Source organism: Dromiciops gliroides, chromosome 1, assembly GCF_019393635.1.
Source record: "Dromiciops gliroides isolate mDroGli1 chromosome 1, mDroGli1.pri, whole genome shotgun sequence".
NCBI lineage: Eukaryota > Metazoa > Chordata > Mammalia > Microbiotheria > Microbiotheriidae > Dromiciops > Dromiciops gliroides.
This window is the reverse complement of record NC_057861.1, coordinates 662,154,707-662,163,765: the sequence shown is the minus strand read 5'-3', so window position 1 is coordinate 662,163,765 and position 9,059 is coordinate 662,154,707.

Sequence of the window (9,059 nt, the reverse complement as noted above, 5' to 3'; positions counted from 1 at the left end):
ATGGTTTATTATAAGGAAATGTTTTGATTTGTATGCCTATTTTATGTACTTACATACCAGGGGTTGCATTAAATATTCCTGGGGTGACAAAGAGATCATAAAAAAGGAAAAGGAACCATATGTAAAAAAATGTAGCAGCTCTCTTTGCAGTAGCAAAGAACTGGAAATCAGGGAATGGCTGAACAAGTTGTGGTATATGAAAGTAATGGAATAATATTGTGCTATAAGAAATGATGAACAGGCAGATTTCAGAAAAAACTGGAAAAACTTAAGTGAACTGATGCTGAGTAAAGTGAGCAGAACCAGGAGAACATTATACACACAAACAGCAACATTGTGTGATAATCAACTATTATAGACATTCTCCTCAGCAATACAATGATGCAAGATAATTCCAAAGGACTCATGATGGAAAAGGCTCTCCACATTCAGAAAAAAAGAGATGTGGATTCTGAATGCAGATTGAACCATACTGTTTCTATTTTTTGCCTTTGTTGTTGTTTTCTTTTTTGAGGTTTCTCCCTTTTGTTCTTATTCTTTCATAACTTGACTTATTCAGAAATATGTTTAATGTGATTGTACATATATAACTTATAATCAGATCTGCGTGTGTATCTTGAGGAGGGGAGAAGAAATGGAAGGGAAGGAACGAAGAATTTGGAACTCAAAATCTATAACAACAAATGTTGAAAAACTAGCTTTACATGTAACTGAAAATAATAAAATATTTTATGACAAATTAAAAAAATTCTGGGGTGTAAAGGGATCAGAGTAGAAAAAGTTTAAAGAAGGCCTGTTGTAGATTCCCTTCTTAAAGAGTCAGCCACAAAAGGGAGGAGAGATATGGGAATTTCATTGAGTGGCAATGGAAAAGATCAAGTGAAGTTTTTCAGAGGATGAAGGAGACTTACTTATATGTATAGGAGGTAGATAAGCATCCAGTAGGAAGTAAGAAATTGAAGATTACTAGCTATGATAGAGGAGGTAAATTGCTAGAAAAGATGAGAATGAATGTGTTCATTTGTGTATGTTGCTATTACAATAGTTCAGTTTTGAGCTATTAAAACAGATGCCATGCCATATCAATTTTGTATTTTCTCCTAATTTTATGCTAAATGTAATCTTTGATAAACTATTTATGATATAGTGATTTTATAGAAGTGATTTTAGATGAAATTGTCAAATAGTTGCTTCTTTCCTAAAATATAGTCAATTTCATGCATTTAGAGTTTTCTACCTTTAAAACAGAATTTATGATATATAAGTGAAAATGTTTGGAATACTCTATAAAGTTTTCACCTCTTTAATTTCTTATTCAAGCCATATTTTCCAACATATTTCCCCCTGGTCTGCTCTTTGCCCCTTCACTTTGAAATCACTGAGTAATTAGTTGCAAACATATGTCACAAGAGTCTTCCATACAAACCAAATTTTTTTGTAACAATGTTAGATTCTGAAGGAACATTATAGGCAGTGGGTTTTGGAAATTAAAATCTTATCTTCCTATAACTACATAATATTTCTCTTTCTGTAAATTGTTTTTCCCCAAAATATCTTCAGTTTATGACGTCACCATAGCAGAAACTTGTTGAAAAGTAGAAAAATATAGAAAGCTAAAATGAGGATATAAATCGCCATCAGCACTTCACTGAAATGACTACTTGATTTCATTTTCTTTGGAATCTATGGAAGTTCTCTTTTAGTCAAATCAATTTTTTCCCATTAAAATACCAGACTTCATTCTAAAGCATTTTGTTTACAAAAAGCTTCTGCACATATTACTTGATTAGTTTATAGCTAGTTATGCATCAACTTCTCCTTAAACACAAAATTCCTTTTAGTCACAATCTTAAAATCTTCTTTTGGGGGCAGTTAGGTGGCACAGTGGATAAAGCACCAGCCCTGGATTTAGGTGGACCTGAGTTCAAATCCGGCTTCAGACCCTTGACACTTACTAGCTGTGTGGCCCATGGCAAATCACTTAACCCTCATTGCCATGCAAAAAAAAAAATCTTCTTTCTATATTTCTTTGGAGTTATAGATTCAGACTTAAAATTTCCTACTTAAGATGTTTAATTATTAATATAAATTACCATCTCTATATATTTATACAGATGATTACATGTTATTTAATTATTGCTTCATTATTAATATAATTATAGGAAATATACTAATAAAGAAGATCCATTTCACTTTATTTTCTTTATCTATATGATAAGGTTAGGAGTAAATAATTTTTAAGCTTTTTTTTTTTATTTCTAAAATTCAAAAATTAATGTCAATCACCAAGATAAGCATGGGAATGCTTTTGGAAAACACACTCAGCCAAAGGTTCTGTCACAGTCCATATTGTGGATGTAGCCATACATAACTAAGCAGATTAATCATTGTGTGATAGCTTAGATGAACACTTGGAACCATTCAAAAAAATTAGGGCTTTTAGATCTGATTTGACTTTAGTAGAAACTTCCATCTGTACATATAGGTTCTGTGGCTCAGCCATTTGATTCACAAGTTAGGGAACTCAGGCTGTTTCTGAAATGAAATTTGGTCACATTTGAATATTTTCAAATTATGTCCTTCAAAATCAGGAAATTTCAGAGCAAATGTAACACTTACATAAAGGTCAGTTTTACATCTTGAAGTCCATGAAAGTTCTATTTAAAAGAACATTTAAGAAACAGAGGGCTACAAGATTATAAATTGCACATATGTGGGGATAATATACTTTTTTTTTTTTTGGTGCGGCAATTAGGGTTAAGTGACTTTCCTAGGGTCAAACAGCTAGTAAATGTTAAGTGTCTGAGGCTGGATTCGAACTCAAGTCCTCCTGACTCCAGGGCCATGCTCTATCCACTGCACCACCTAGCTGCCCAATATACTTTTTATAATCTCCCAAAATGCTTAAATTTGTTTATTATAGAGTAGGTATTTCATTAATATTTGTTAAATGACTTCATACATATTCAATCCTCTTTCTCAATAAGATGTAAATTATATTCTTGATTCCTCTGTAATCTACTGTTAGCAATTATATTTAAGAAATAACAATTTTTTTTCTTTTTTTTTCGCTCCATGTTTATCTGGCATTTGATATCAATACTTAATTGTTCACCAGGGCCTTGAAGTGCTAAAGAAACTCATTCAAGTGTTCAACCAAAATTTAAATTATATCTTTGATGCATTCCTCATCTTTAGAATACCAACTTCAGAATATATGTTAAAAGCTTTGAAAAAAATTTAATTGAATAAATATATGGTCTAAGGAAATTGATTAAAAATGACACTGGGAAATCATTTATATGTTTATTTTTATTAGATTTCAACAGTAATAATGTCATGCCTTTTAGATCATGAAATCAGTCAGGACAGGACTGAATAAAAATTTTTTAGGGTATGTGAAGGGAAGTACTGTGGAATAATCCGAGGAAAGAGAGCTGGAGAGACATTGTTAAATGCTTTTCTAGATACTCAGGCCCTTTAAAATACTAGAGGCATTACAGAACTACTGAAGTTTCATAGCAAAATTAATTTGACAAATCAAACAACATTTATTAAGCACTTATATGTAAAACACAGCTAAAAACTGAGGTTGCAAATATAAACAAAAAGGAATATAGATTCTGTCTTTGTGGAGCTTGAACTAAGTTGGAGGAAGACAATATGTAAAATGCAATTGAAAGGTGAGGGGGAGAAGGGGCCTATGTGAAAGTAAGGTAATTTCTAGACAATGTTGAAAGTCTGGTTTGGCATCTATAGCTGCAGCATGACAGCAAGTCTAGAGAATGAAACATGACTGGTGTGTGTCCCTCCTCAAAATGAGGCTACTTTGTTAAACTCACCAATGGAAGAAGAAAATAACGTCTTGAATAAGGGAATTGATCATATCAGTGACTTAGAAAAAATGGTTTAGCACAGTGTGGAGGATGAATTGGGGAGAAGAGAGAAAGAGAGACAGACAGACAGACAGACAGACAGACAGACACACACACACACACACACACACACACACACACACACACACACACACAAAGAGAGAGACTTAAAGCTGGTTATCCAAATATGAGAAGGTAGCAATTATATAGAGGAAAGATGACGAAACCTTCACTAGATAGGCTCTTGTGTGAGTTGACAGAAGGATTCAGATGCAAGATATATTATGAAGATGGGATCAATAACCCTTGGGAACTCACAGGATACATGCCTCTTAATAATATGTCCTGGTTTTCAAATTTTCAAAAGTGACTCACTGGTCAAAATTATGTATCAAGTGACATTTATAATGTGATATTATAAAAGCGTATGCCCACTCCTTTCCCCAAGAACATTAGGCATAAATATGGGTACTCTTGTTATTGTTGTTCAGTCATTTAGTTGTCTCTGACTCTTGATGACTCTATCAACCATAGCACCACAATACTATCCATGGAGTTATCTTGGCAAACATACTGAAGTGGTTTGCCTTTTCTTTCTCCAATGGATTAAGGCAAACAGAGGTAAAGTGACTTCCAATAGCTAGTTAGGTGTCTTCAGGCCTGAATTGAATTCAGTTCTTCTTGATTCCAGGTCAAGTGCTCTATACACTGAGACACTTACATCCATGGGTATTCTAGGTATGGGTAAATTACTTATGACAGATTGTATATCCTGGTTGATATTTATCCCTTATATCTAACATTTTTACTATTGAACACCTCAAGCTCACATTTCAACATCAAAGGAAGAGTCTAGAATATGTCAGAACTTCTAGGAACTTGTAGAGAGTTGAGGAAGGATTATGGTCACAAACTCCACAGGATGTCTTCTGTGACTGTACACTTGGCCCTTATCCATTCATTGTACATGTCCCACGACCTTGGGATATTAATGCATATTTGGAAGCTTCTGGAAACTTCTCAGCATCTAGAAGTCACCTAAGGAAGGGCTACCCTGAACAGGATATGGAGAACTATACAGCAGCAGTAGAGGAAAATTATTGGAGAAGAGGGGTATTACCATGAGAAAAGCAGTTTATAGTTAGTTATGCTATAGATATAGTATGCAGATAAAGAGGAAGGATTTGAATTCAGATTTCAGTGGCTGAAAAGATAAGGTGCTTTTGTAATTTAGATAGTAATTTACCACAGTTATAAGAGAAAGTGAAATGATTCATGCATAGTCAAATAGATTGGCTCTTTGGCTGAACCTTTACTAGGCTGAGCTGTCTTACAATATTGTCTTCATTCTTAAAAAATCACTTCTCCAATAAAATATGAAGAAAATTAGCTCCAGCATTTTCTCAGTGGAATCAGTTTGAATGGAGATACATATTTTTATATATTGGGGGAAAGGACCAAAATAATAATTCAAAATATTAAAGAAAATGTAGAGGTTAAAAATGTATTCTATAACATTATTTTACCATTTAAGATAAATATTATATATAAGCGCATGTATATTGATAAGAGAGGGGCATTTAGGTGTCACAATGAATAGATAGATACCAGACCTGGAGTCAGGAAGACCCGAGTTAAAAATCTGCCTCAAATAGCAGTGTGACACTGGGCAAATCAATTAAGTCTGTTTGCCTCAATTTTCTTGTCATTAAAATGAGCTGGACAAGTAAATGGCAAACCGCTCTTGTATCTTTCCCAAGAAAACCCAAAATGAGATCATGAGGAGTTGGACACAACTGAAATTACTAACAACAGAGTCCTATGAGATCATGAGTATACTCCCATATCCCCAACTGACAAACCACTTTTGATCCAGTTCTAGGTAGTGTGCATACGCTTAGTGATTTTAATAGCTATTCTATAGTCAATACTATGCATGCACACTTGTTTGCTAAGACAATCTTCCTTAACTGTTTAAATCTCAATTTTCTCATCTGGAAAATGATAAAAACTACCCAAACTACAGAGAAAAAAATGAAGTCATTTCATTCAACTCAGAGTAAGAAATAAAGAAGTTAATGTTGGTGAAGATGTTAAAATTAGCTTAATTTCTAAAGTTATTGACTGAATTCAGTGGAATGAAACTAAGTGGTCACTAATCTTATTTTTTAATAGAAAGAGAAATATGTGTGTCTATAGGGTAAACTTATAAGGCAATAGAAAATGGGAACTTCACCAGCTATTTTCATGTTCCTTTTTCTTCCTGAGCAGGATAAAAATAGTTTTTGAAAAGGGAACTAAACATAAATGACTTGCTGAGGTCTTAGTGGTGCTGACAAATTATGGACCTAATCAGAAAATCTAGAATAACTTATAACTATGTTTTAGGGACTTCAGAACCAAAAACCAATTATTTCAGTAGAAAATAAAGCCAACTTCATTTTTACATTCCATGCTGTGTTCTTCCTGATTTTATTGAGAATAAGATGGAACAGGATCCTGGCTTCCCTAATTTATCATATTCACCTATAACCTAGATGCTCCTAGATCTTTTTCTTCATTCCTTTATGTAGGAACATAACAAGTAGACTAGCTTTATAACAAGCACAATGTAAATTGGCTTAAAATTTAGCAGTGACCTTTCCTTAAGTAACAGATGACTATACATAAAAGATACCCCAGGGCCATTCAGATGTGTGGCATTTTCCTAATAAAATGTGTTCGTTAAAGGCACAAAATGACTACCTTTGTATAAGGTGAATGTGTCTCTTTGTGTATACATACATATATGTCACATTACTGTGTTTATCTCATAATACTATACACATACCCTATGAAAACAGGCAATTAGAGGGAATTTGAGTATTTTTTTTCTAAAACATATCTACTTGAAAGTTGATTATATTTCTGTCGAATTGTCTTCGAATTATATATATGCATATACTAGGAGTTCCAGGATACCTGGAATATACTCTCTGCATGTCATCTAGCTAGGTTAATGGATAGAGAACTCTATGTGGAGTTAAGAAGAATAAAACCTTGAAATATTGACCTCAATTCTCACTCAGAAAACCCTCACATCTACAGTATTGTAAGATCTTATCATTTTTACCTCATGATAGCTTTCCAGTGGTTTTCTTCTTTTCACTAAAACAACCACTCCCTTTGTAAAGCTCTTACAGAGTTCCACATGGACAACTAGAATTCCCTTTTAACTAAATTCCCCTCCTTGACTCTCTTCCCATTCCAATTTAGCCTCCATTCTGCTTCTAAGGTGATCTCCTTAATATGAGGGTCTAACCATGTCTTCACCTCACTCTATAAATTCCAAAGAGAGAGAAAAACAGAAAATAAGGCAGAGAGACAGAGATAGAGGAAAAAATATATTTGCTTTATGAAATAAGGCCTAAATTCCATAGTATACAGAATCAAAGGAAGCTATGAAGTTAAAACTTGCTAAGCTAGCCAACACAAATGTACTAAGCAATCTTGATATAACTCTTTAGATTTTCCTCTTGTCACCCTCCCCAAAGACTTACTCAAATACCTAATATCTAGGAATTGATATTGCATTTGCTTTCTTGCTTTGAAAGGGAATAGAGGGTAAGGAACCAAGTGTATAATAAAATGGAATATTTGGTCATAGGATCAAAGATTCAGATCAGGAAGATCTTTTGGGAGGCTATATATTTCCAACTGCCTAATGTTACAACTAAGAAAGAAGTTCTGTAGAGGTTAAATGACTTGTCCAAGGTCACCAAGGTAGTAAGAAACAGGGCCTGGATTTGAACCCAATGTAACAGATTTTAAACATTTCATACATAGTAACACATTTATATTATTTTATATATATCTTTTGCTTTTATATCAATTTTGTGTTTTAATATATACACTGCTCCTTGCCTAAATTAAGACCTCTTAATGTGTTATTATTGTCATTGACCTTTTGGCAATATAGTAAATCCCATAGAACACTTCTCAAATTATTATTTTTTTAATTTGCAATGGAAGAAAGTTAAATTTTAGTTAAATGTTGGCAATAATTAAAACTATTTTCCCCATTGAAATAAGAATAAAATAATAAAAACAAAGGGGGGAAGTTCAGCAAGAGTAACTAACACTTTAAATGAATCTGAAAATATATTCAATGTTGAACAGCCATGATAACCTGGGCCATTGTAATTTTATAAAGTTCAATTTATTTTTTCTTGTTCCATTTCCCATTGTTGTGGTTGCTACATATACTGTTTTTGTGGTTCTACTTATTTCATTATTCTTGTTTTAAGGGCCATATTTAGTATGGGAAGAGGTAAGTGAAATAGCCTCTTTCAAAAAACAAAAAAGTTTTATTAATGGTAACAAGTTCAAAACACAAGTGAGGTTAATAGTGTTAGGGAATCTAAATCGCTGGGGTAAAAAGGCCCCAGGCACCCCAAACCTTCCTCTAGCCCAGCTAGCTCCAAAGAGCTAACTTTGCCTCAAAAAACACAAACTCGCCACCACCCAAAATCTGTAGCTTTAAGGAGAATTAGCTTTATAGTCTCTTCTGTTTTTGTCCAAAGGTCAAAACACCAGCAGCTCCTCTAACAGTTCCTACCTTCCTTCCCTGTTTCTGTTGGAACATTCTCCTCAGAAAAACTCCCCTTTCCCTCTTCCTCTAACTGCCTCTGTCTCTAACTGACTCTACCACAGGAAAGGGAAGTTCTTAGCCATGCTGAGTCTCCAATTGACTCAGCAAACCCACGTGAGCTGTCCCCATTATAATCTGGCCAGGCCCATGTGGGTGTGGGGGAGGAGGCTTAGTAACCTCATTTCAATAAATGTTCCCTGTGGTCAGGGTTCCTCTTGTTTGTTCAGTTATCTCCCAAAGTACACACCCATCTTCTCTTAGGCTTTTAAGCTTACATTTTTTTTCAGTCTGACCATAATGAAGCAAAGATAGGGTTATGAAAACCCCAAATCACAATTAATTCCTTACATTGTATCAGAAGGAGAAAGAGGATGACATGGTTGGGGCAGATAGAGTGGTATGTGAAGGAAAGCTCAGCTTGGAATCAGGAAAATGGGTTAAAATTCTATCACAGATACTTAGTATAAGTGGGCAAGTCTCTTTCAATCTTACTTTTCTTGTCTACTAAACAAAAGCTTTACTTGGCCTCAGAGTTTCTTCTAGTTCTAAATCCA